Source organism: Microcaecilia unicolor, chromosome 6 (genome assembly GCF_901765095.1).
Source record: "Microcaecilia unicolor chromosome 6, aMicUni1.1, whole genome shotgun sequence".
Lineage (NCBI taxonomy): Eukaryota > Metazoa > Chordata > Amphibia > Gymnophiona > Siphonopidae > Microcaecilia > Microcaecilia unicolor.
In genome coordinates this window covers 19,929,976-19,956,660 of record NC_044036.1, presented here as the reverse complement: position 1 = coordinate 19,956,660, position 26,685 = coordinate 19,929,976, and the positions used below count along the sequence as shown (strand labels likewise).

Genomic DNA, 26,685 nt, shown 5'->3' with positions numbered 1-26,685 from the left:
GTCTAGTGTAAAAATGTTACGAGCGAAACCTAGAACAAAATGTTCTTTGTGCTGTGGTAATTGTGACTACCATAATCATTTGTGTAGGCCTGTCCTGTCTGCCAGTAACTTTTCCCATTTTTAAAACATTTTATTTTATTTACAATCTATACATTTATTTTGCTTTTAATAAGAAGCCTTCCCTCATCCTTGCCTCCGCACCCCACACAGTTATATTTCTGGTCATCTGAAAATTATAATTAAATTATGATTCTTTTGGTATATACCCTGTTATATGGGACATTTTCTAACATTAGATAAAGGCACAGTGTGACAGCAGCGTCCTGGCTTCTGTTCTACGAAACTGCAGGCATGTGTAATATGACCAGAAGACTGGCACAGAGCAGCGAGTGGGTGTCCTCCCAACATGAGATGATTAACTACCAAGGCTTATTGTGTTCAGATAGTCGGCCCTGTCTAGAGCTCAGGAGAGCTGAAGAATTAAGATCCGTTTATGAGTAAGCTGTGCAAAATCTTGCCCGATTTGTACAGACCTGTATCCGGATACGGTCTCACTGCATTAGCTAATACTCACCCTTTTCCTCAAGCTGTTGTATCATAAGTACATAAGTAATGCCACACTGGGAAAAGACCAAGGGTCCATCGAGCCCAGCATCCTGTCCCCGACAGCGGCCAATCCAGGCCAAGAGCAGCTGGCGAGCTTCCCAAACGTACAAACATTCTATACATGTTATTCCCGGAATTGTGGATTTTTCCCAAGTCCATTTAGTAGTGGTTTATGGACTTGTCCTTTAGGAAACCGTCTAGCCCCTTTTTAAACTCTGCTAAGCTAACCGCCTTCACCACATTCTCCGGCAACAAATTCCAGAGTTTAATTATGCGCTGGGTGAAGAAACATTTTCTCCAATTTGTTTTAAATTTACTACACTGTAGTTTCATCGCATGCCCCCTAGTCCTAGTATTTTTGGAAAGTGTGAACAGACGCTTCACATCCACCTGTTCCACTCCACTCATTATTTTATAAGCCTCTATCATGTCTCCCCTCAGCTGTCTCTTCTCCAAGCTGAAAAGCCCTAGCTATAAATTTAAAATATGCTGAGCTCTATCAGCCATTTATCTATAACGGTACCTATAGCATTTACTGGTTTAAAAAAACACTATTTCTGTATTCTGCGGTTAGAGATGAGAGAAAAACAGCTTAAATATTTGATATGCCATTATATTACTCACTTCTTCCATCGTTCCTAGTATCATCCTCTGTTCTCCCCGGCTCTTACCCTGCCAGGATCTCTTGCCTGTATAATTTCTCTTTTCCCTCTTTTCGGTTTAACGTTACAGTACAATATTAGCTGCAGGAGTGTTTAAAAGAAGTGGAGGGGCATTTTCGAACGGGGACGACCATCTCTAAGGGCGCCCATCTCTAAGGACGGTGCCGCGAAGGGGCGGGGCAAGGCGTATTATCGAAACAAGATGGACGTCCATCTTTCATTTCGATAATACGGTCGGGGACGCCCAAATCTTGACATTTAGGTCGACCTTAGAGACGGTCATGCTCGGTTTTTGGCGATAATGGAAACCAAAGACGTCTACCTCAAAAACGTCCAAATCCAAGCCCTTTGGTCGTGGGAGGAGCCAACATTTGTAGTGCACTGGTCCCCCTCACGTGCCAGGACACCAACTGTGCACCCTAGGGGGCACTGCAGTGGACTTCAGAAATTGCTCCCAGGTGCATAGCTCCCTTACCTTGGGTGCAGAGCCTCCAACTCCCCACCCCCAGGTCCACCTGCCTGAAGTACACTGCACCCACTACAACTGCTCCAGGGACCTGTATACTGCTGCGATGGACCTGAGTATGGCATTTGAGTCTGGCTTAGAGGCTGGCAAAAAAGTATTTTTAAACTTGTTTTTTATGGTGGGAGGGGGTTAGTGACCACAGGAGGAGTAAGGGGAGGTGATCCCCGATTCCTTCCGGTGGTCATCTGGTCAGTTCGGGCACCTTTTTGAGGCTTGGTCATGAAAAAAAGTGGACCAAGTAAAGTCGGCCAAGTGCTCGTCAGGGATGCCCTTCTTTTTTCTATTATCGGCCGAGGACGACCGTCTCCTAATCACGCCCCAGTCCCTCCTTCGATACCCTGTCGACATGCCCCCGTGAACTTTGGTCGACCCCGTGATGGAAAGCAGTGGAGGGTGTCAAAAAATCGGCTTTCGATTATGCCGATTTGGTCGACCTTGCGAGAAGGACGCCCATCTCCTGATTTGTGTCGAAAGATGGGCGTCCTTCTCTTTCGAAAATAAGCCTGCTAGTAACCCATGTATAAAAGAGATCGGGAACTAGGTGATCAGAGCAGAGAAAGCTAAGAATGCCCCCTGAAATGAAAAAGATTTTTTATTTTTTACTATCATCTTGAATGCTGTAATTTCTTCACGTAAACTTAATTATGGCCCCCTGTCTGAAATCAAAGAATAGTTTCAAAGTGGTGATAAATGGTGTTCCTTTTCTGTACTGGAAACCTCACAACATGAAGCAAAGACTGGGGAAACACTGAGGCCCAGATGCATTAAAGACATTGGTAATTCCCGTTCCCTACCGATTCCATAGCGAATCGGTAGGGAATGGGAATGCATCAACGATAGGGAATGCAAATGAGCTACTCGTTGTAGCTCACTTGCATTCTCTAGTCCTTCGGTACCTGAGTTGGAGAATCGGGACGTCCCTTTAGATTAGGCTCCTCTTTCTGGTCTCTTCAGCCAATCAAAGCGGGCTTAGGCGAAACGCGCTCTGATTGGCTGAAGAGACCAGGAAGAGGAGCCTAATCTAAAGGGACGTCCCGATTTTCCGGCAACCAGGAAAATAGAAAAATTTCGCTGTGGAGGGGTAAGTGGCGCGGCGAAGACTAAATAGAAGGGGGAAAAAAACACGAGCACCGGAAGAGCAAAAAACTGCGAAAAAAAACGTCTCTCACAAGCGCAGGGAGAGTACGTCCTTAAAGGACGCCCCTCACATGCGCTCCCTGCTTTTTTTTTTTTCTTTTTTACCTTTTTTGGGGGCCCTTTTCCTTTCCGATTCCCTCACAGGAGCCCTAACAAGAGGTCAGACATCTCGTTAGGGTTCCTACGGTAAGGGAATCGGAAAAACGGTAGTGCATCTCATTATAATGGGCTGCAACGGTAGTGCAGCTCATTATAATAGCTTTTCAATCATTTGCATTCCGTTTTCGTTGCCTGCTACCGTGGCAGGGAAAATGCCCTTAGTGCATGCCCGGGGTGAACTACTTGCGTTTTAAACTGGCTGGAACCAGTTTAAAACGCAAGTTGTGGGCTCGTTAGGTTTTGTGCATCTGGGCCTGATTTTGACCCTTTGCTTTCCCTGAGGTCTAACTGCTGCTGACCAGCTTGTAGTAAAGTGAAGAAAAAAAAAGTGGTTTCTGTAGTCCAGCTGTTTAAACTTTTCCAGTACAGTATTTGGGTCATTATCTTAGTAATTGTCAATGGACTAATAGTACTGGTGTGATTAGTCAGTTTGAGAACTATTTCATTTGATGCCTGTGGGACAAATAGCTTCGTGGGGATAAGGAGGTGGGATGGGGGCCAGAATTAGTAAGGTTTCCCCCCCATCACATCTCTAGGGGTAAAAAAAAACCAAACCTTAGCAGAGGAGGACCTAAGGTGTTTCCAAGAAAGGGAGGGGATACATGTGCCGGTGAAACTGTCTTATGAAGTGACAGTGAATTTCTTAACAAAGAAGTCTTCTGTGAAACCTCAGAGGTGTACAAACAAATCTCGTCTTTGTGGGACTAGGCAAACATCCCCGAGCCAGCCCCAGTATCTCTAGGATTTTTGTATGGCATGAGAAAAGTTGCCGAGAGGCTCAAGATTCCCAACTCTTTGCCTTTTCACATCCATCAGCAATTTTTTTTGTGAAACTGAGGCGGTGATTTGAGTGTTTTTTTTCCTTGAAGCCACTCTGCAGTGAGGTCAAGTCCAGAGAGGCTGCTTCAGATACCCAATTTAAATCTTTCCCATTCCACTCACTGTCTAATTGCAAATCAAGAAAAACCTGGCTTGGAATTTTATCAACATGAACAGAGGTAGAAGAGACAGAGAATGGCTGATATTGCTTATGTGTGTGATCTTTTTCCCCTTATATGTGTCTCTTTGTCTTTTGCCGCCAATTACTGGGGTAAACCGCTTTCTCTGGATACAGTGAAATTCTTTATATTGTGAGTTTCTCATGAAAATGGAAAGCTTACTGCAAAAATAGTCCATTGTGCTTTAGCTTTAAGAGTGGAGGAGTGGCCTAATGGTTAGTGCAATGCAGGGCCGCCGAGAGACTGCCGGGCCCCGGGCAAGGCTGCCCCTGAGGCCCCCGCCCCCCCAATCCCTACCATTGTCGCCCCCCTCTCCTGCTCCCAGGCTGCCAGCGCTGCAGTCTCTGGTCTCACCTGCCCGCCCTCGGCTCTGTCAATAGCTCCCCTCCATCTCCCACCGTGACCGGGCCCCCTGCATTCAAATCGGCAGCACCTCACCTCTGCGTGAAAGCGGCAGATTGCCTCCCTTCGGGCATTCCCTCACTGTGTCCCGCCCTAGTCACTTCCTGTTTCTATGAGGGCGGGGCACAGTGAGGGAGGGTCCAAAGGGAGAAGATCTGCAGTGCCAGCAGCCTGGGAGCAGGAGAAGGAGAGAGACCCTGGCCTGGGCCCCCCTTGGAGGCCCGGGCCCGGGGAATTTTGTCCCCCCTGCCCCCCCCCCTCGGCGGCCCTGGTGCAGTGGACTTTGATCCTGGCAACCTAGGTTTAATTCCCACTGCAGCTCCTTGTGACCTTGGGCAAGTCACTTAACCCTCCATTGCCCCTGGGGACAGGGAAAGTACCTGCATATAATGTGTACAGTGTATGCCTAGTAGCGCTTTAGAAATGATTAGTTGTAGTAAGAGATCTGAGGGTCACTAGTTAATGTGCTGTATATGTTTTTGCACATTCATGGTTCAAGAGTGTACCATGACGAAGGCATGACATGTGGGTAATATTAATCAGTTATTGATTTAAAACCAATCGGAGAAAATGTTTCTACACTCAACGTTTAATTCAACTCTGGAATTTGTTGCCAGAAAATGTTGTAAAGGCAGTTAGCTTAGCAGAGTTTTAAAAAGGTATGGGCGGCTTCCTAAAGGAAAAGTCCATAGACCATTATTAAATTGGACTTGGGGAAAATCCACTGTTTCTGGGATAAGCAGCATAAAATGTTTTGTACTTTTTTGGGGATCTTGCCAGGTATTTGTGATCTGGATTGGCCACTGTTGGAAACAGGATGCTGGGCTTGACGGACCTTTGGTCTGTCCCAGTGTGGCAATACTTATGTACAAATGGTCACCCCTAGACTATAGTCGGCTTTCTTTTCAGGGCTCTTAATTTTTACCTGTTTTCTTCATCCGACTTATAAATGCTTTATTGTATTTAGAAGTCACATTGAGTGAAGAGACGGGCTTTCTTTAACTGCCATGTACTTCTGAAGAAAAGCTTCCAGTTACTTGCAAGAATATGAGAAGGGGATAACCCTATTTGCGGTGTTCTCAGCTTATTGTGTTCATGACTACTTCTGACGTTTCGGAGGAAACAGCGCCGCCTCTGACTGTAAAACGACTCCCCAATAGCTGAAAGTGATACAGCTGCCGATTTGCATCTGTGATAATGAGCCTCTCTGATCTGCTTTCCATTTTGAATGCTAAAGGGTGCAAAACATGTCTGTGACAGAGTGAAATAAAATGTTGTTTTCTCCTTGAAAGGGTTAACGTTTGCATCTTGCCAGCAAACCAGACATATTGGTGGGTATTTCCTACAGACATAAGATTCCCACACACAGTATGTAATTATCCAGTTCGGTACCTTGTATACAGTAAATACAAGTTATTTTAGCTCAAGAATTCTTGGGGAATTTTTTGCTGTGAATACAAATGTCTCTTAAGTACTAAGGGAGAAAGCTGGTCCAGACACCTCATGGAATGAGGAACGTGAAATTCGCCTAAATGAGAATAATTGAACAAAAATACCAACGGGGACTCATGAGGTATTAGGCTGTTGCAGGAGAAAAGAGCAATTTTTTGGAAAAATTTTACTTAAATTTTATTGAGCCAAAGAAAGCAACTTTATGGCAGACAACCATTAAACACTGTAGCGCAAATATGTTTAACTATATTCATGACATTATAATGTACCTTATAATTGAATCAACTTCATGCAGATGAAGAGAGGAGGGGATGCCCTGCCTACTATGAATTATCAGAGAATCTGCATGCGGTTACAAAGTAACCCTTAGGCTCATATCCCGCATGGTAAGGTATACACATATGAGTTTGTCTTGGGCAGACTGGATGGACCATGCAGGTCTTTTTCTGCCGTCATCTACTATGTTACTATGTTACTATCCTGCTTATAATCGAACGAGAATAACGCCCAAGTTCCGACCTAAATCGGGAGATGGGCGTTCTTCTCACAAAAACAAATAAAGCGGCATAATCGAAAGCCGAACTTTGGACGCTTTCAACTGCACTCCGTCGCGGATGCGGACAAAGTTGACGGGGGAGTGTCGGAGGCGTGGTGAAGGCGGAACTGGGGCGTGGTTATCACCCGAACAGAGATGGGCGCCCTTCGCCGATAATGGATGCGTTTGTAGCTAGAATTTAGGGCACTTTTCCTGGACCCTGTTTTTTGACGAATAAGGCCCCAAAAAGTGCCCTAAATGACCAGATGACCCCCAGAGGGAGTCGGGGATGACCTCCCCTGACTCCCCCAGTGGTCACTAACCCCCTCCCACCACAACAAATGATGTTTCACAACTTTTTACTTTCACCCTCAAATGTCATACCCTCCTCCCAAGCAGCAGTATGCAGGTCCCTGGAACAGTTGTTAGGGGGTGCAGTGGACGTCAGGCAGGTGGACCCAGGCCCATCCCCCCCCTACCTGTTACAATTGTGCTGCTTAATGCTACTAGTCGTCCAACCCCCCCCCAAACCCCCTGTACCCACATGTAGGTGCCCCCCTTCACCGCTTAGGGCTATAGTACTGGTGTAGACTTGTGGGCAGTGGGTTTTGAGGGGGATTTGGGGGGCTCAACACCCAAGGGAAGGGTGCTATGCACCTGGGAGCTCTTTTACCTTTTTTTTTGTTTTTGTAAAAGTGCCCCCTAGGGTGCCCGGTTGGTGTCCTGGCATGTGAGGGGGACCAGTGCACTATGAATCCTGGCCCCTCCCACGAACAAATGCCTTGCATTTATTCGTTTTTGAGCTGGGCGATTTCATTTTCCATTATCGGTGAAAAGCAAAAACGCCCAGCTCACACCTTGGCGAATAAAGCATGGGCGTCTATTTTTTTTAAAAAATACGGTTCACTCCGCCCCTTCACGGACCCGTTCTCGGAGATTAACGCCCATGGAGATAGGCGTTTCTGGTCGATTATGCCCCTCCATGTGTGCATGAATGTTCACACATACATGTTGTGATAGAGTCACATACAGGATAGTTGGGTTAAGGCAGTTTCAGTCTGAAATACAAGTCCCAGAAGGCATTGCAGGCAAGGAGCCAGGGGATGAGATGAAGAACCCCGACTGGACTCCTAGCTGCAATAGGGGAAGACATGGGTGTAAGCTGGCAGGACGTGTAGATTGGCTGCCACTAGGGGGAAAGAGAGATAGGAAACCCTGTGTGCAGGAGCTCATAATTAGTCTAATGCTTAACTCAGCTGGTATGGGTGTGGGGGAAGCTAATGGAAGGAGAATAATTGGTTGTGGTAGGAGAAGCCAGGGATTGATTAGGCAGGTGGGAAGGAGTCCCAGGAGAGAGGAGAGAAGAGGGTAGAGTGAAGCAGATGCAGGGTGAAATCCCTTGGGTGTGAGAGAGTCCCAAAAGTATTTGCAGGCTGAAAACCCTTGGGTAAGAGAGGTCCCTAAAGTATTGAGTCTACCAGTGAAGTGGATGTAAGGTAGAATCCCTTGGGTATGAGAAGTCCCTGAAGTATTGAACCCATCATGGAGGTAAAGAGAATAGGAGGTAGAAACTTCTGCTTTGTGGTTTAACTGTGATGATGAACTGAATGGACTGCCTATTTGGAATTGAACTACTGTTTACTGTGCACTGGATAAAGAGCCCAGACTGGAGCTGACTGTGAGCCTGTATTGAATCCTGATATGTGCTGATAGCCTACTGCTTAAGGGGGACTATTTGCCACATACTTTCAGGTGGCTTATATGTGCTTAAGATTGAAGGTGAATGCTGCTGTTGGAACTGTGTATCAGGTCAACTAGAAACCTGCATGGAATAAAGTCCTTAAGTTTGAAGTTACTGGTGGACATTTACTTCTTGACTGTACCGGGAGCCTGTGGCTGGAGGAGATTGTTCTATCCTTGGCTGCACATAGAGGTACCTGGTTACAATTTGTATATACTAGTATTTTACAAGGCCAAACAAAAAAGCAAGAAGAGCCTTCAAAACCGGAACAGGTCCTATAATTAGTAGTGTAAATCGATGCTGTATATCATTGAACCGAGTGTTTCGACGCTCAACGCCTGCATCAGGGGTCGTAGAACAAAAATTGTTTCCTAAATGAACCAGCCTACCATCGGGCTCCAGGTAAAAGATAATTGACCTATTGCAAAATCAATTCTCCAGAAATCTGTTTTCTATAACTTTGCATGTCAATCATATACAGCTTCTATTTACACGACTAATTAAAGGACCTGTTTTGAAGGGCTCTTGGTGCTTTTTTGCTTTGTATTCTTTCTTTTGTGTAGTGAATCCCTTTCCCTTCTGCTACATCATGCTAGTATTTTAAACATTTATATGAATGACTGGCACATAAATGTTAGGGCTTTTTTTCCTCTCTCACTATCTTTGCTCTGTGCTAGATTTTTAAATGTTTTATAATTTTATGTAAAGCACCCACCCTGAAGGTCTCCTCCCTTGGGCGGTATATCAAGATTTTAATAAATCTGAAACTACCTCTTTTATAGAATTATACCCTAGATGGTTTTCTGGTTTGAAGCTAACTTTCTTAAAGAAAAGTCCAGAAGCCGTTATTAAAATGGACTTGGGAAAATCCACTGCTTATTTCTGGGATAAGCAGCATAAAATGTATTGTACTGTTTTGGGATCTTGCCAGGTACTTGTGACCTGGATTGGCCACTGTTGGAAACAGGATACTGGATTTGACGGACCTTCGGTCTGTCCCAGTATGGCAATACTTAGGTACTTATGTAAGAGGTAAAAGATATATCAGTTTTAGAATAAAATGATATATTCCCTGAAATCCAGGTCTGGAACCCAAATTTTATTCATTTATTTGTTACATTTGTATCCCACATTTTCCCACCTATTTGTAGACTCAATGTGGCTTGCATAGTACCGGAGAGGCGTTTGCAGACTCCGGTGTGAACAAATACAAAGTGATGTTGTGGTAAGATCAAGTTCATGTGGTACAGCCACATTAGGGAATCGGAGAACGGAAGAGTCGTGTTATGTCCATTACGTGCTTTAGTTTGGTTGTGTTGCAGAGATTAGGCATTCAAGTTGGATCGGTAGGGCATGCCTTTTTAAACAGGTTGATTTTTAGTGATTTCCGGAAGTTTAGGTGGTCGTTTGTAGTTTTCAAGGCTTTTGGTAATGCGTTCCACAGTTTTGTCATTTTCAAGGCTTTTGGTAATGCGTTCCACAGTTGTGTGCTTATGTAAGAGAGACTAGATGCGTAAATTGTTTTGTATTTAAGTCCTTTGCAGCTTGGGTAGTGCAGATTTAGATAAGATCATGTTGATTTGGATGTATTTGTAATTGGTAAGTCAATCAAGTCTGTTATATAACTCAGGGCATCTCCTTAGATGATTTTGTGAACCAGGGTGCAGATTTTGAAGGCGATGCGTTCTTTGATTGGGAGCCAGTGTAATTTTTCGCGGAGGGGTTTTACGCTTTCAAATCATGTTTTACCAAATATAAGCCTAGCTGCCATGTTTTGAGCGGTCTGAAGTTTCTTTAAGGTTTTGATGTTGCTGCACTTCCATTTTCAGCAAAATTTTTTAAAACGGGCTTTTTTACAGGGGCGCTGAAAAATGGATTGGCATGTACCCAAAACCCGTGCCTACACTACTGCAAGCCATTTTTCAGCGCACCTTAGTAAAAGGACCCCGTGGAGGGGCATAATTGAACGGGGCGCCCAAGTTTTCCTGAGGACGTCCTCGCAGGACATCCCGGCGAAGGGGTGGGGAAACCTGTATTATTGAAACAAGATGGGCGTCCATCTTTCATTTCGATAATACGGTCGGGGACGCCCAAATCTCAACATTTAGGTCAACCTTAGAGATGATCGTCCCCGGTTTTCAGCGATAATGGAAACCGAGGACGCCCATCTCAGAAACGCCCATGTGTTAAGTACGCCCCAGTCCCGCCTTCGCTATGCTTCCGACACGCCCCCGGGAACTTTGGTCGTCCCCGCGACGGAAAGCAGTTGGGGACGCCCAAAATCGGCTTTCGATTGTGCCGATTTGGACGACCCTGGGAGAAGGACGCCCATCTCCCGATTTGTGTCGAAAGGTGGGCGCCCTTCTCTTTCGAAAATAAGCCTGTCAATGACTTAAACAAAATTCAAAACATTTTCCCCACTCCTCCTCAGGTCACGATATTCTTTTTGCAGCACAAAATAGATTTTCCGTGGGTCAAATATCACTATGCAAAGCATAACCAGCAATTTCATCTTGTTTTTAACTCTACTTTCCATAACAAGATAAATATTGCCTTCCTGCTAGTGCCCAAATGTCTGGTGAACTCATCGGACCCTGAGGCATGGCAGAGAACCTCAATGACAGGATCGCAGGCAGCCCAAAGTTTCTGTATGAAAGAGCCAGGGGTGGTCTGCTTTGTATAGTCAATGACAACGTTCAGCTCTTAATTTGGATTCACGGTACCTTTGCAGACCTGAAACCCATCGGCGCATGCTTGAATATTTCTTCTCCACCTGTTTTTATTTTCGTTTGGTATTGGAAGGCGTTGAGATGACTGTGGAATTTTGTTCAGAGTAGTAATTTATATCAGTGGAGACAATCTGCCCAATTAGAGTCGACTCAGAACCCTGCTTTCTTTTTTTGCTGCCCCCCCTCGCTTGAACCCCCTCCCACTCGACACCCGCACTGAAATCTCTATCAAAACATTTAAAGCTAAACTAAAGGCTTGACGTTTTGTTAAAGCTTTCAACATAGGGGGTCTTTTACTAAGGCGGCTCACGTTTTTAGCGTACGCTAAAAATAGGCACATGGTAAACGTTAGAGATGCCAATGTATTCCTATGGGCATCTCTAACATTTAGCGCATGCCTATTTGTAGTGCGTGCTAAAAACGTGAGTGCGTCTAGTAAAAAAAACCCTATGCCGAAAGCTTTAACAAAAAGTCAAGCCTTTAGTTTAGCTCTAAATGTTTTACATAAGTACATAAGTAATGCCATACTGGGAAAAGACCAAAGGTCCATCGAGCCCAGCATCCTGTCCCCGACAGGTGCCAATCCAGGTCAAGGGCACCTGGCAAGCTACCCAAACGTGCAAACATTTTATACAAGTTATTCCCGAAATTGTGGATTTTTCCCAAGTCCATTTAGTAACGGTCTATGGACTTGTCCTTTAGCAAACCGTCCAACCCCTTTTTAAAGTCTGCCAAGCTAACCGCCTTCACCACGTTCTCTGGCAACGAATTCCAGAGTTTAATTACGCGTTGGGTGAAGAAAACATTTCTCCTATTTGTTTTAAATTTACTACACTGTAGTTTCATCGCATGCCCCCTAGTCCTAGTATTTTTGGAAAGCGTGAACAGACGCTTCACATCCACCTGTTCCACTCCACTCATTATTTTATATACCTCTATCCTGTCTCCCCTCAGCCGTCTCTTCTCCAAGCTGAAAAGCCCTGGCCTCCTTAGTCTTTCCTCATAGATAGAGATTTCAGTGCGGGTGTCAAGTGGGAGAGGGTTCCAGCGAGAGGGGGCAGCAAAACAAAGAAAGCAGGGTTCCGAGCCGACTCTAATTGGGCAGATTGTCTCCACTGATAAAAATTACTATTCTGAACAAAATTCCACAGCCACCTCAACGCCTTCCAAATACCAAACGAAAATAAAAACAGGTGGAGAAGAAATATATTCAAGCATACGCCGATGGGTTTCAGGTCTGCAAAGGTACTGTGAATCCAAATTAAGAGCTGAAAGTTGTCATTGACTATACAAAGCATGTAGAGAACGTGGGGGGGTGGGGGGGTATTTTACTTACCTGCACCGGTTACACAATACTGCTTATCACTTTCATGCATAATTTTCACTATTAGCACTAATGGTGTGCATAAGCACTAGATCTTTTTAACATGTGCGCTCTATTGGAGGAGTGGCCTAGTGGTTAGGGTGGTGGACTTTGGTCCTGGGGAACTGAGGAACATAGTAACATAGTAGATGATGGCAGAAAACGACCTGCATGGTCCATCCAGTCTGCCCAACAAGACAACTCATGTGTGCTACTTTTTGTGTATACCCTACTTTGATTTGTACCTATGCTCTTCAGGGCACAGACCGTAGAAGTCTGCCCAGCACTATCTCCGCCTCCCAACCACCAGCCCCGCCTCCCACCACTGGCTCTAGCACAGACCGTATAAGTCTGCCCAGCACTATCCCTGCCTCCCAACCTCCAGTCCCACCTCCCACCACTGAGTTCAATTCCCGGCACAGGCAGCTCCTTTTGACTCTGGGCAAGTCACTTAACCCTCCATTGCCTGCTGCATAGAGCCTGCCATGAGTGGGAAAGCGCGGGGTACTACTACTACCGGGTACAAATGTAATGAAATAAATAAATAAATACATAAAATAAAAATAAATTGGCGCCTAAATTTGGGGACCAGCTTATAGAACTCCCTCTGGCTTTTTGGTTTGGCTTTCATACACGTGTTAGTTGATTTTTCTGGAACATATTACCAAGGACTTAATTAGGAGAAGGTAGATTCTATCAGTGATGTTCCTACAGGGTGATTTTAGCTAGGTGGATTTCTCGGGCTTATTATGATTTTATGAGGCGACTTGTGGGACGTGAAAAGCAATGTTTGTGTTTTTATTTTATTATGCATCCGAGATGTATATTTTATGGAATGCTTGTTTTTGTACAGTGTTGATTTCTTGTACATTACATTGAGTTAAGTTGAAACATGTGGGTTTAATTGAGTGAAAATAAAATAAAATAAAAAGAAATATATTGGCATAGATTGCTGAAGCATACGGCATTTCAAACAGCATGTTTTTATTTCCCTGCCAGGGTAACATTTCTTGCACTGATTCCCATCACTCTTTACTGTTTTCTTTACAGTTTAAGGGGTGGCAGGGAAAAAAAAATCACTTATCAGGATCCTGGAGATGACCCTCTGCATGGGCCTCTCTTAAATTATTTTTAGACTAGTCTTCAGGCCTCACACTCCTCCTGTCAGGACAGTAAGTGTTAACCTGTTTGAGGGTAAATAATTTCAAGAGGTCCCGTGCTTGTTGTCTTGCTCAGAGGATGGAGCTTAAGTGCCTGAAATACTTGCCAGGCTCACATGCCTACATTAAGCCAGTTGGCTTTTTCACAGCGCAGTGAAATGCAAGCGTGGGGCTGAATGCTAATTAAAATCAAGGATTTGGTTCTGTGTCTACCTGTTGAAAAATACTACTCTACCAATTGCGTTTTCAATCCAGCAAAATGCGTATCTGACACACCCCTGCTGCCGTGCCTTCTAACCTGACAAAGAATATGATTTCAAAGGGTATTCCTGTGGTCTTGGCATCTCTTTAGATCAACAGCAGAGCGCGGATCTGTTCAGGTCCCAGCCTAATATTGCCCTAATCCTGCCAAGAAAAAGAACTGGCCGAGATTTTCATTAAACACATTCTTAAATTTCTGGAACGAGTTACCGACAAGCTTTTGCAGACCTCTGTCCCGTGTTGTTACTTTTCGCTTGGTATTTGAAAGTATTTGACTAGGATTCACAGATGAATTACTGGTTTAGAAATCATATTTTTGTTAATTTATACAGTCCTGGGCATTGCGTTCAGTTTTCAGCGTACCAGTGAACAGGTGGTTATAGCTAACCTTCGAAAATAGAGCTAAACACAGCATACTCTTGGGGGAATTCTGCACACAAAAATATTAAAAATTCTGTGCAAAAAATGGAAAATTCTGCACACTTTCCTCTGGATTCTATATATCGCGCTGAGATTTCCACGCAAAAATTGAAGTGTATTCTATAACAATGCGCATAACTTAATTAGTTAACGAGCTAATCAGCGCTCTTAGTTGGATGTTAACAAGCAATTATCAGCACTGATTGGCATTAATTGAGATTTATGCGCACAATTCGCTAAGTGTATTCTATACTATGGTGTGCCTAAATTCTAAGTCACGTGGAGGGGCATAATCGAACTGGGCCGGCCATCTATATGGCCGGCCACGTTCAAGGCCGGCCCCGTAAAGCGGCGTCTCGACCGTATTATCGAAACAAGATAGCCGGCTATCTTTCGTTTCGATAATACGGTTCGGAGCCGGCCAAATCTCAACATTTGGGCCGCCCTTAGAGAACGCTTGCTTTCCATTCCTTTCCTAATAATACCTAACAATTGAAATTGTAGCAAACATTTTTCTGGTCTCTATCATGTTTCTGCTGTTCTGTAAAACTTTTGTATGGTGAGTAATGATCAAAGGAAAGGACATTTATAATCCATAGTGGACAGAAAGCAACACTAGACAATGAAAGTTCACTGTAGATGTCCACTTATACAATTCTACTACTTAGTACCACAACATATATATATATATATATATATATATATATATATATATATACAGGCAAAAAACAAGTGAGAAAAGGTACATTGGCCTAGTGGTTAGAGTGGTGGACTTTGGTCCTCGGGAACTGAGTTCAATGCCCACTGCAGCTCCTTGTGACTGTGGGCAAGTCACTTAACCCTCCATTGCCCCAGGTACAAATAAGTACCTGTATACAATATGCAAGCCGCATTGAGCCTGCCATGAGTGGGAAAGCGCAGGGTACAAATGTAACAAAAATAAAATAGATACTATTGGAGATTCTACAGGGAATGTTGCTATTCCACTAGCAACATTCCATGTAGAAGGCTGTGCAGGCTTCTGTTTCTGTGAGTCTGACGTGCAGGACGTCAGACTCACAGAAGCAGAAGCCTGCGTGGCCACATTGGTGATCTGCAAGGGCCGACTTCTACATGGAATGTTGCTAGTGGAATAGCAACATTCCATGTAGAATCTCAAATAGTAGCAACAGTGGAGGAGTGGCCTAGTGGTTCGGGTGGTGGACTTTGGTCCTGGGGAACTGAGGAACTGAGTTTGATTCCCACGTCAGGCACAGGCAGGTCCTTGTGACTCTGAGCAAGTCACTTAACCCTCCATTGCCCCAGGTACAAATAAGCACCTGTATACAATATGCAAGCCGCATTGAGCCTGCCATGAGTGCGAAAACGCAGGGTACAAATGTAACAAAAATAAAATAGATACTATTGGAGATTCTACATGGAATGTTGCTACTATTGGAGATTCTACATGGAATGTTGCTATTCCACTAGCAACATTCCATGTAGAAGGCTGCGCAGGCTTCTGTTTCTGTGAGTCTGACGTCCTGCACGTACGTGCAGGACGTCAGACTCACAGAAGCAGCAGCCTGTGTGGCCACATTGGTGATCTGCAAGGACCGACTTCTACATGGAAGAATAGCAACATTCCATGTAGAATCTCAAATAGTAGCAACAGTGGAGGAGTGGCCTAGTGGTTAGGGTGGTGGACTTTGGTCCTGGGGAACTGAGGAACTGAGTTAAATTCCCACTTCAGGCACAGGCAGCTCCTTGTGACTCTGGGCAAGTCACTTAACCCTCCATTGCCCCATGTAAGCCGCATTGAGCCTGCCATGAGTGGGAAAGCGCGGGGTACAAATGTAACAAAAATAAAATAGATACTATTGGAGATTCTAGATGGAATGTTGCTACTATTGGAGATTCTACATGGAATGTTGCTATTCCACTAGCAACATTCCATGTAGAAGGCTGCACAGGCTTCTGTTTCTGTGAGTCTGACGTCCTGCACGTATGTGCAGGACGTCAGACTCACAGAAGCAGAAGCCTGCGCGGCTACATTGGTGATCTGCAAGGGCTGACTTCTATATGGAATGTTGCTAGTGGAATAGCAACATTCCATGTAGAATGTCAAATAGTAGCAACAGTGGAGGAGTGGCATAGTGGTTAGAGTGGTGGACTTTGGTCCTGGGGAACTGGGTTCAATTCCCACTGCAGGCACAGGCAGCTCCTTGTGACTCTGAGCAAGTCACTTAACCCTCCATTGCCCCAGGTACAAATAAGTACCTGTATGCAATATGCAAGCTGCATTGAACCTGCTATGAGTGGGAAAGCGCGGGGTACAAATGTAAGAAAAATAAAAAAAATAAAAATAAATGTATGCCACCAAAAAGATAATCATTGTGTAGCAAATTAAACAAACAAACAAACAAAAAAAACCCTTTCAAATAATGTCCCTAAAATATTTCCAGAAACTACGAAATGTACACTTGCTTTAATCACATTTAGTAAATGATAGGTGATGTAATACACCGGACCTCATATAATCCACCAACAAACTGGATCCCCATAAGGGCAAGTGGGAGCTGGGGTGATCACACCTGATGTTCTTCAGGTGGCCAAATAAGAGAAATATTCTCGGGTGCATAGGGACAGGAATGAGAAACAGGAAAAAAAAGAGGTGATAAATGCATCTAGAGAAGTATCTGAGGACCATGGTCGCCCTCCCCTGCTTTAATGCAGGATGTCATCTCAGTAAATTCATTCTTTTTCCATTACAGAGGAATTTAAGTTTTGCAATCAACTTTTTTGCTTATCCAGTTTTTTCATTGCATATGTCGTCTAATGAGGGCATCTTTTACAGTGATGACGAGTGAAAATATCTAGCCCCCCATAGCCTCACTAGGTCACCTCACCAACCCACTCAATTATGAACGCCTACCTTCTATAACTACCCTAACCACTTCTTCAACAAGGCCTACAATGAGAACCTATAGCCTCACTAAGTCACCTCACCAACCCACTCAATTATGAACGCCTACCTTCTATAACTACCCTAACCACTTCTTCAACAAGGCCTACAATGAGAACCTATAGCCTCACTAAGTCACCTCACCAACCCACTCAATTATGAACGCCTACCTTCTATAACTACCCTAACCAACAAGGCCTACAATGAGAACCTATAGCCTCACTAGGTCACCTCACCAACCCACTCAATTATGAACGCCTACCTTCTATAACTACCCTAATCACTCTCGCCCTTCTTCTTTCTTCCCTTCCGAATCGCTACACACTACTAACTGTATCTGATATCCTGCAATGAACAATGTTTACAAATCTATGTAAGCCACATTGAGCCTGCAAATAGGTGGGGGAACGTGGGATACAAATGCAATAAATAATAATAATAATAAAAGAAATGAAAAGGATAAGGAAGGTGGACGTTTGAAGCTAGTTTTTGTCTAGTCTTATACACAGGTCCATGGCAGTGACAGGTGACAGGGGCAACAGGGCACCTTCTTGTTTACAGAGGCCAAACAAATCAATCTCCAGCCTTGCCCTCAAGCTCCCTATTTGTCAATGTTATGTTGAAGAAAACCAATAGTCCTTCTCTTGGGTGAATGGGTGAGATTGTCTGCTGTGTTGTGTCTCTTGGTACGGATGGATTCTGTTCGATTTGTAATGGAGTTTTTACTGCATCTACAAAATGCTTTTTTTTTTTAACGGGATGTCAAAAGGGCCTGCGGTAAAAATGAAACCATTGCACGTCCAAAACTGGCCTGAGCCCTTAACGCCACCCACTGATGTAGCGGTAAAGCCTCACGCTGTACAAGAGCGGTGACCGGTTGGCGCGCTCCAAGTGCTTATTATCACCGGAACTGGCGTGCATAGGAGAAAATAAATAAATAATTCGTCCGGGCATTATGGGTGCTTGCAAAATCTGAAATAACCACCAGGAGGGCATGCTGGCCTGGCGGTAGTTTCATTTTGGCGCACGCTACATGCGTGTAGAGCTTAATAAAAGGGCCCCGTAGCTGGTTAAGCCGATATTCGTGAGCTGACTGGCTAAGTTATAGCAGCCAAAGATAGACCTGCTATTTATGCGGGTCTATCTGGCTGTTAAATTTAACCGGTCAGCCAATGAATATTGGCACTAACCGGCTATGTTACGTGACATAGCCAATGACTGGGCTACCTGGTAAGTGCTAATATTTAGCTGAGATAGCCGGCTATCTTCTGCTGAATATTAGCGCCAGGGGCATAGCCAGACTTCGGCGGGAGGGGGGTCCAGAGCCCGAGGTGAGGGGGCACATTTTAGCTCCCCCCGCCATTGCCGACACCCCCGCCGCCGCCAGCATGACCACCAACAACTTTGACCCCCCCCCTGCCGATGACCAGCTCGACCCCCACCCGCCGTCGCCTACCTTTGCTGGCGGGGGACCCCAGCTCCTGCCAGCCGAGGTCCTCTTCTTCCGGCGCAAGGCTTCGTTCTGTTGTATGCGCAGGACATCAGACTCAAAAACAGAACGAAGGAAGAAGACTTCGGCTGGTGGGGGTTGGGGTCCCCCACCAGCAAAGGTAGCAGACGACGACGGCGGGTTGACAGCGGGTTGGTGGTGGGAGGGGGGGTTGAGAGGGTCGTTGGCAGGGAGGTCCAGGGCCAAATCAATGGAGGGAAAACTGCTGAATTTAAGGGCTGGATTGGAACACTTTGAGGGCAGATACTGAAACTTGAAGAAGGATAGGGACAGGGCTACAGAAGGTAGACAGGACACATAAGGACACAGAAGGATGGTGGGCATGGTAAGTGAAAAAATATCAAATGGAAAGAAGACACTGCATAAAACAGAAGACACTGGGACCAAATCGAATAGAAAAACTAAATGATCAGACAACAAAGGTAGAAAAAAGTATTTTATTCAGAAGTTATTAATTGGAATATGTCAGCTTTTGGAAATGTGCATCTGTGATATTTTGCATGTAAGTTTCAATTTTTCTAGTATTGCTGCATGCTGAGTCTGACTTCTTGAGTTAATTTTCCAATTCAGTATTTTGCCTTCATATTTTTTTATTTCTAGTTCCTTGTGTCATATCTGTTGTGATGTGTTTTTCATGTGTGATCAAGGCGCAGTATTCTACTACTACTACTTAACATTTCTAAAGCGCTACTAGGGTTACGCAGCGCTGTACAATTTAACGTAGAGGGACGGTCCCTGCTCAAGAAGCTTACAATCTAAGAGACAAGTGAACGGACAGTCCGATAGGGGCGGCCAGATTGGGGCAGTCTGGGTTTAGTGAACGGAAGAGTTAGGTGCCGAATGCAGCATTGAAGAGGTGGGTTTTAAGTAAAGACTTGAAGATGCTCCCAGGAGTTCGGGGGAATTAGGAGGGGGTAACAGAAAGAATTCGAACAGTACAATATTTGGTGGGTAGAGTATTACTGCTTGCTGAAATGAAACACAGAAGTCATAGCTGTTTCCTAAATTAGCATTTCCAGCTATGAAACAGTCAATGTTTATTAACACTACATAAAATTAAAGCATGGTGCAAGCTATTTTTTTTTATTAGGAATATGCTTTGCTTTCATTTGAATGAACTAGGAAATATCAACATTTCCTATTTTGGTGTGTTTCTGCTAGCGTGTAGTATTTGCAGCCCTTTTTGTTTTGTTTTTTTTGTCACTAGGTAGTGTACTGGTGTTTTAGAGCCCAGTGTAATTACAGTGCTGCCTTTCCAGGCATAAGGTTATAGCTCGTCCTGTCCTTGGAATTAGTGCTGTTATGGTTTGGTAAGGTTATGAGTGTGTTTTTGCACAAGTTTGTGTATAGTGTTTTGCAGTGGAGAGATTGTGTGTTGGCCTTACTGAGGTGGCACCAAAACATCCGAAAGGGTTTTAGACCCTAAATCATGACACACTACCTCTTGAAAGATCTACATATAGAGCTTATGCATTTCTAAGGTCTACACTAGCATGGTATGGGAAAGGGGGTGGGGAAATACTACTGGAGAGGAAGAGGGAGTGCTGGGTAAGGAGGAAGGAAGGGAGAAAGAGCTGGCTTTTTTGGGAATGGTTATTCTCAAAAAAGCCAGCTCTTTCTCCATTCCTTCCTTCCTCCATATTAGCATATTCATTTGCATATATATGTAAATGAATATACTAATATGCCCCGCCCCATCCTTGATTTGTTGCCCACTGGGCCACCAGGGTTTTTGGGGGGTTAGGAGGCTGGAGATCCACAGATCTCCAGCCCCCCCATGAACTGGTGGCAGGGGGGTTCGGAGGACTAGAGGTCCGCTGGACCTCCAGCCCCCGTGTCTCTGGCTTGGGGTGGGGGTTTGGTGGGGGCATTAAGCCACCAGGGCCTTGCTGTTTGTGTTCTGGTGGTCCCACGGACCTCCAGCCCCTGCGTTGACAGATTTGGGCTTTTGACAGCCCGGACCTGTTAAACAAGTGTGGGAGGATTGTGCCTGAGCGCACACTCAGGCACAATCCTCCCACACTTTACCCTATGATCAGAGATAACAGTGCGTATAAATTTGCATGCTATTATCTGTGATCATAGAGGCAGTAAATCCCCGCGCTATTCTGGCGCTATTTTTAGAGCGCTGTTTGGAACAGCGCGGGGCTTTCGATCATCTGGGCATGAGTTCCTAAATGCTGATAGAGAACAGGCTGTCTCCACACGGCATTGGAGCACCTAGAAGGGTTGCCCAGTTATAAAATTGCCCCTTAACACATGTTAGAACCTGCATTAAAACAGCTAAAGCTACTACGTAAATGAGCTCCGCCATGAGGGTTGGAAGAGTGTCATTACAAGTTCTTTCACTAATCTGGATTAAAAGGCTTCAATATGTTAACACAACAATTTGTCATGACCTTTAAAGAAGCAAGGAATGTTGAGGAGCTCAAAGTGAAGGAAAGAACAGCGGGTCACAAAAGGGCACAGAAAGCACATTTTTCAGAAGGACGCCAAGTTTGACCCAAGTGTTGGGGATTTGTTTCATTTCGAATTAACCCTGACTTCAGTCATGCCAGGACTGTTACTCTAAAAGAAACTCATTGATTGATGATTGAAAGGTTCTCCGGTCCACTGTGGACCCAATTAACAACTGTGACTGCTACGGTCTACGCTTTCTAATGCCGCAAGTAAGCTCCTTTGCAGCTCGCTAATGAGTTGTCTGTGGAGGATGTGGGACGTCAACTGTGACAACAGGACCCATGTAGAATAAAGATTCAGTGACTATGAAGTAATCGGTATCTGTCTATTGGCGCTCGCTGGGGTTCGGGGGAATTAGGAGGGGGTAGCAGAAAGAATTCGAACAGTACAATATTTGGTGGGTAAAGTATTACTGCTTGCTGAAATGAAACACAGAAGTCATAGCTGCTTCCTAAATTAGCATTTCCAGCTATGAAACAGTCAATGTTTATTAACACTACATAAAATTAAAGCATGGTGCAAGCTATTTTTTTTTATTAGGAATATGCTTCGCTTTCATTTGAATGAACTAGGAAATATCAACATTTCCTATTTTGTTGTGTTTCATTTTGGAATTGAAAGAAAATAGTGCACATTTTAATTTTATTACCAGAGCTTCCTGTCTCCTTAATTTAAGCGTTCCCCGCCCTCCCCTCCCCTCCCACCACCTTGCTTTTGCTATTATCCCCCTACTCTACCTGTGGAAATGGTCTTTCAGAAAAATGCCCACCCTGACTGAACTTTCCATCTGAAAATGAGGGCAAAGTGCATGGTATAACGTACCCACAAACTCTGCACCTGAGCAATGCAGTCGTAAGATTAAGAGATTTCTTTATTTCTTTATTACATTTATATCCCACATTTCCCCACTTATTTGTAGGCTCAATGTGGCTTACATAGTACCAGAGAGGCGTTACAGACTCCGGTGTAAACAAATACAAGGTGATATTTTGGTAAGATAAAGTTCGTGTGGCACAGACACACTAGGGAATCGTACAACGGAAGAGTTGTGTTATGTCCATCACGTTCTTTAGTTTTGTTGTGTTGCAGAGATCAGGCATTTACGCTGGATCGGTAGGGTATGCCTTTTTTAAACGGGTTAGTTTTTAGTTATTTTCCGGAAGTTTAGGTGGTCGTTCGTAGTTTTCAAGGCTTTTGGTAATGCGTTCCACAGTTGTGTGCTTTTGTAGGAAAAACTGGACGCGTAAGTTGATTTGTATTTGAGTCCTTTGCAGCTTGGGTAGTGCAGATTTAGGTACGTTCGTGTTGATTCGGATGTGTTTCTAGTTGGTAGGTCGATCAAGTCTGTCATGTATCCCGGAACTTCACTGTAGATAATTTTGTGGACCAGAGTGCAGATTTTGAAAGCAATGCGTTCTTTGATTGGGAGCCAGTGTAGTTTTTCGCAAAGGGGTTTTGCACTTTCAAATTGCGTTTTTCCGAAGATAAGCCTAGCTGCCGTGTTTTGAGCGGTCTGATTAAAAGCTGTGGGCCTGATATTAAAAGTTATTTAAATGGACAGGAGAGGCTCGTTGCCATTTAAATTGCCTATCTGGGGCTAACCGGGTATTTTCAATGACAGTAAATCGGAAATGCCCAGTTTGTGCCCAAGCGGAAACTGGCTACTTTGGGGGCATTCCAGGGGTGGAGCTGGCACTTAACTGGCTAAGTGTGACATTTGGCATAAATAGGACTGCATAAAAGGCAATCCTATCTTTATGTGGTTCTCTATAGTTGATTAAGTGTCGAATAACGCATTTAGGGGCCCTTTTACTAAAGTCCATAGGCAGCTACGCACGTATAATGTACATCAAGTTGCCACTACCGTCTGCCCCGGACGATAATTCCATTTCTGACACGCTGCCAAAACACGCGGTAGAACCTGTTTTCTACTGCGTGGTGCTTATCTGGCGGTAACTGGCAATTTACGTGTATTGGCTGCTTACTGCCCAGTTAGTATGTGAAACTTTACTGCCACAATGGGTGGCGGTAAGGTCTCAGGCCGAAAATGGACGCACGCTGGTTTTTATTTATTTATTTATTTTATTTATTTATTTACTGCATTTGTATTCCACATTTTCCCACCTCTTTGCAGGCTCAATGTGGCTTACATCACGCCGTAATGGCGATCGCCATTTCCGGAAGGAGAAATGCAGAATATTATTGCATTTAAAGTACAGAAAATATAAAATAAATTAGAAGTAAATAGATATACAGATCATTTCAGGCATAAGAGGACAAGGGTAATGTGTAACGTTCGATAATGACATTGCGATTATAGTAAACAAATAGAAAGAGATCAATGATAACTTGTTCTGGTAAAAGTTTTGGTGTCAGTTCATTTTTAAGTTTGCTGCATGTCCCTTTTCAGGACATGGAGGAGTGGCCTAGTGGTCAGAGCACCGGTCTTGCAATCTAGAGGTGGCCAGTTCAAGTCTTGCTGCTGCTTCTTGTGATGTTGGGCAAATCACTTAACTCTCCGTTGCCTCAGGTACAAACTTAGACTGTGAGCCCTCCTGGGACAGAGAAATATCCAGAGTACCTGAATGTAACTCACCTTGAGCTACTACTGAAAAAGGTGTGAGCAAAAATAAAATGGCAATAAAACAATAAATTATGCTTTTTTTCCAGGCGCGCTGAGCAACTGGACCTGCGCAAGTCCAAAACACACGCCTACATCAGTGCAGGCCACTTTTAGGCGTGCCTTAGTAAAAAGACCCCTTAACCGGCTATATTTTGGGCCAGATATGTATACCTGGAAATTCAGAGGTTATTTTACTAAGCCACAGTAAAAATTGGCCAGCAGTAATATGAGCGTGTGTTTTTTTGGCGTGCGCTGGGCCATTTTGTACCGCGGCTGGGGAAAAAAGGCTTTTTCAAAATAGTGGCAGTACATGGCCATGAGCTAGAATTAAAAGTAGCGCGTGGCTGTTTACTGCCTGAGCCCTTACCGCCACCAACTGATCTAGTGGTAAGGACTCACGCGCTGCATGCACGGTACTCATGCAGCATGTGTCAGTGTGGCCGCGTTGCCAGTTACTGCGGGGAACGCCCCCCCCCCCCCCGGTAGAAAATAGAAAAAATATTTTCTACTGTGGGAAACAGCATGCGCCAACTTTGAGATTACCAGCGGGTGGGTGCACTAACCAGGCGGTAGTGTCGATTTGACACGCACTACACATGCGGTAGACCTACCGCCACTTTCTAAAAGGGTCCCTTAGTGCTGGAGCACAATGCCAGCAGTGTTCAACAAAATTCTGATCATTATCGGCTGAATAGCAGGTCCTACATTCTTCCTTGGAATGGAGGAGTAGCCTAGTGGTTAGTGCAGCAGACTGTGATCCCAGGGAACTGAGTTCAAATCCCACTGCAGCTCCTTGTGACTCTGGGCAAGTCACTTAATTCTCCATTGCCCCTGGTACAAAATAAGTACCTGAATTTATGTAAACCGCTTTGAATGTAGTTGCAAAAACCTCAGAAAGGCGGTATGTCAAGTCCCAGTTCCCTTTCCCTATTTGAGATTCTAAATGGAATGTTGCTATTATTGGAGATCTACATGGAATGTTGCTACTATTTGAGATTCTACATGGTATGTTGCTATTCCACTAGCAACATTCCATGTAGAAGCCTGCCCTTGCAGATCAGCAACACGGCCGTACAGGCTTCTGTTTCAGTGAGTCTGACGTGCAGGACGTCAGACTCACAGAAACAGAAGCCTGCGCGGCTGCATTACTGATCTGCAAGGGCAGGCTTCTACATGGAATGTTGCTAGTGGAGGAGTAGCCTAGTGGTTAGTGCAGAGGACTTTGATCCTGGGGAACTGAGTTTCATTTCCACTGCAGCTCCTTGTGACTCTGGGCAAGTCACTTAACCCTCCATTGCCCCTGGTACAAGATAAGTACCTGAATATATGTAAACCACTTTGAATGTAGTTGCAAAAGCCTCAGAAAGGCGGTATGTCGAGTCCCAGTTCCCTTTCCCTATTTAAGATTCTACATGGCATGTTGCTAATGGAGGAGTAGCCTAGTGGTTAGTGCAGCGGACTTTGATCCTGAGGATCTGAGTTCGGTTCCCACTGTAGCTGCTTGTGACTCTGGGCAAGTCATTTAACCCTCTATTACCCCTGGTTTAAAATAAGTACCTGAATATATATAAACCATTTTGAATGTAGTTGCAAAAACCTCAGAAAGGCAGTATATCAAGTCCCATTTCCCTTCCCTCGCTTTCTGGGATGGAAGGGGTATTTCATCTAATTCCTCCAATACACTGTCCTGCAAAGTCTGGACAGGGGCTTACTTTCTTTATTATTTCTGACACTGCAGAGCCTCTGAAGTGTTGACTACTTTTCTCATCCCAGGAAAGGGATCTCCAGTCCCTGTGAGAGGACAGTGAACTTTCCTTAGTTGTCTGTTTTTACAGTAAACATCATCGTTTTGCTGGAAAAAAAAGATGCTTTCATTTATTAAAAACTACACTATTTCTTCTTTCAGACACCCCTTCAAACCTTTTAGTAAGACGGTGGGCATGTCGAGAGACTGCATTTACACAAAAAGAGTGGGTTCCTCTTTAGTGTACAGGCTAGGTAAAATATTGACACTTTAAACACAAGGCCTCATAATCAGAGCAGGGTAGGAAAAAATGTGATTTTCTTAGGTCAGTTCCCAAAGAGTGCATTTTTTACTTGATATTGTGTATCTGGATTTTCAAAAGGCGTTTGACAAGGTACCTCATGAAAGGCTACAGAGGAAATTGGAGGGTCATGGGATAGGAGGAAATGTCCTATTGTGGATTAAAAACTGGTTGAAGGATAGGAAACAGAGAGTGGGGTTAAATGGGCAGTATTCACAATGGAGAAGGGTAGTTAGTGGGGTTCCTCAGGGGTCCCTGCTAGGACCGCTGCTTTTTAATATATTTATAAATGATTTAGAGATGGGAGTAACTAGCGAGGTAATTAAATTTGCTGATGACACAAAGTTATTCAAAGTCGTTAACTCGCGACAGGATTGTGAAAAATTACAAGAGGACCTTACGAGACTGGGAGACTGGGCGGCTAAGTGGCAGATGATGTTTAATGTGAGCAAGTGCAAGGTGATGCATGTGGGAAAAAAGAACCCGAATTATAGCTACGTCATGCAAGGTTCCACGTTAGGAGTTACGGACCAAGAAAGGGATCTGGGTGTCGTCGTCGATAACACACTGAAACCTTCTGCTCAGTGTGCTGCTGCGGCTAGGAAAGCGAATAGAATGTTGGGTATTATTAGGAAAGGTATGGAAAACAGGTGTGAGGATGTTATAATGCCGTTGTATCGCTCCATGGTGCGACCGCACCTTGAGTATTGTGTTCAATTCTGGTCGCCGCATCTCAAGAAAGACATAGTAGAATTGGAAAAGGTGCAGCGAAGGGCGACTAAAATGATAGCGGGGATGGGACGACTTCCCTATGAAGAAAGACTAAGGAGGCTAGGGCTATACAGCTTGGAGAAGAGCCGGCTGAGGGGAGATATGATAGAGGTATATAAAATAATGAGTGGAGTGGAACAGGTGGATGTGAAGCGTCTGTTCACGCTTTCCAAAAATACTA

The 26,685-nt window shown here is 44.5% G+C and overlaps 1 protein-coding gene across 2 annotated transcripts in view; it reads left to right on the top strand.

The window, feature by feature from the left end:
• Positions 1-26,685, top strand: part of TRABD2B (TraB domain containing 2B) — a 499,500-nt gene that overhangs the window by 6,720 nt on the left and 466,095 nt on the right. The window lies entirely within an intron of this gene.